General features: G+C 59.6%; 1 protein-coding gene across 2 annotated transcripts in view; it reads left to right on the top strand.

Annotated features, from left to right (window-relative positions):
• Positions 1 to 2,270, top strand: part of GRM4 (glutamate metabotropic receptor 4) — a 43,493-nt gene that overhangs the window by 1,175 nt on the left and 40,048 nt on the right. The gene's annotated exons all lie outside the window — the stretch shown is intronic.

Genomic DNA, 2,270 nt, shown 5'->3' with positions numbered 1-2,270 from the left:
TGGCGATGGGGGAATGCTGATGCTCCTGGTGTCAGTGGGGCTGTGGGAGGGAGGTTGCCTTGCAGGGGATGGATGGGGGGGGTGGGCTGAGGATGGGTGCAGGGTGGGATAACTCAGGCTGGAAGGGACCGTGGGGGACGCAGCCCCCCGCCCATGCCCACCGGGGCTGTCTCTGGGGTCAGACCAGGTTGCTCAGGGCTTGGTTGTGGTGGATCTTGAAAACCTCCGAGGCTGGAGAGGGTCCAGCCTCCCTCAGAGCTCCCTAAGAGTTTCTGGGGTGCAGCCCTCGCCCCCCTCCCTGGCTGTTACTTGAGGGAGCTGGGCCAGTCTGCGGGAGTGGTGTCACCCAGGGGGGTCTGGCCATCCCGCTCAGCACCCTGGGTGTAAGATACCCTTTGCCATCATATAAGACACGCCGGGCACCTCCCTGCCTGTGGCTGTCACCTACAGACTAACGCTCTTGACTTGCCTGCCTGCAAGCAGCTGATAGTTGGGAGCATTTCAATATAGACCATCCTGACACTGGCTCTGGGGCCTGGCTCCATGAGGGGGTGTGGAGTATACCCCCAAAATGTAAGGTCACACCTGAGCCGGATGGCTGGGGAGCCGCAGGGTTCCTGCGTTCACTGCTGGGATGGAGGCAGCTATCGCCGACGGGGTGCGAGGACAGCTGTGACCGGTCTGCGCTCCAGCCCAGGGGACGTCAGCCAGGCTGGGGACACTAGTCCTGTGCCACCGGCCCTGGGTGTCCAGGGGGGAACAGGGCGCTCAGGGCTGCGGTGGGACGAGGGCTGGCTCTCCGTCCCGCTCTCCGTGCCAGCCGCAGGAAAGCCGAGTTTAGAATTACTTTCCCCCTCGCTGTACATTTATTTATCTGCAGCAACGTCCCTGGGCTAGAGAGAGTGTTTGAACAAGAGACCGCTCCGCAGCAAATGGCAGGGAGAAATGTAAATACTCCGCACACCCAGCAGCGGTGGGAGCCCTGAGCGGTCCCCGGAGCAGGGTCCCGGCTCTGCCTCCCCTACCAGCACCCTGAAACCCCTCGGTTCTGCAGGGCTGATGCCATTTTCCTTTTTCCCTTTCCCCCCGAAAGAGAGCGCCGGGTGCCCTCCTGGGAGGGCTGGAAGCTGTTAGCGAAGATGGAAAAAACAGATCGTTGATGGAGTTTGATTTTTTTTGGGTCCCTTTTTTTAAAATGTGTTAATGTTCCAGGCGACGAGTGAGAGGGCTATTCAATAATTAAAATAATATAAATTAGAGGGAGCGGGAGGAACTTAAAAGCTATTTGCCGAGGCAAAAAAGATTGAATGCTTGCCTCAGAGAGGAGGAGGGAGGCAGGCAGTGGGAAAGGAAGCAGGAGAGTGACAGTCGGAGGAGTGGAGGGTACCTGCATCCTTTCTAGGTTGTTATTTTTTTTTCTTCCCCTTCTCCTCCAATTTTGATCCTTGGGCAAAGCAGCCGTGACCCGCGCAGGAAGGCTGTCACTGCGCCCAGATGCACCCAAGCCCCAGCTTTGCACCCGGGCACTGGTGCTGCTGGTGGCCTGGTGAGGGCACGTCTGAAGCCCTGAGTGTCCCCAGCAACTTTAAAATCCAGACTTGATCTAAGCCCAACGTGACAGTGAGGAGGCAGATAGAGGATGGAGACCTTGAAATCCTTGGGAAGGGATGATGCAGGACGAGCTGAACCCTTCCTAGACAGCAGCGAATCCCTCTGTGTGGGTGATGGGGTGTGCACGCGGGTGGGTGCAGGGTGGGTGCACTCCCCGGCGGTCCCCAGCACAGGGATATCATTCCCATGGGACGTGGGGTCTCACCCCGCCTCGCTGGGCACAGCCGTGTTCCTGCAGCGGCGGGGGCTCAGGGGGCTCGAGGAGGCTCTTCTCCCCCACCCCAGTCACGACCTGAGAGCTGCTGCCGCTCTTTGTTATTCAAATAATGGGTTTATGGCAGGGACATGCTTAAAATGAAAATAAGGCAACTTCCATTTCACGCCGCCGCTGACCTTTAAGCGCGGGTGACTCCGCTCTGAGGTTCAGCAAAGCGTTTGTCTTCCCGGGCGCCGCCGCGCAGGCGGTTGCCTTTGCCCGTTCCCTCAGGAATGACACTTGCCGGAGCTCTGGCTCCTGCCGTGGCATCATGGCACGAGGCGAGTACTGCTCACGTCCCCCTCAGCGCCCGCCCCAGGAGCCCTTGGCGTTCCCCCAGCGAGGGGATGCTGGTGTAAAGTGCTGGGAGCCGAAACAGGGGGACCTGCTCCTGATGCTGGGG

This window comes from Aptenodytes forsteri, unplaced genomic scaffold (assembly GCF_000699145.1).
Source record: "Aptenodytes forsteri isolate BGI_AS27 unplaced genomic scaffold, ASM69914v1 Scaffold142, whole genome shotgun sequence".
NCBI classification, from domain to species: Eukaryota; Metazoa; Chordata; class Aves; order Sphenisciformes; family Spheniscidae; genus Aptenodytes; species Aptenodytes forsteri.
This window is presented reverse-complemented; position numbering and strand designations above follow the sequence as displayed.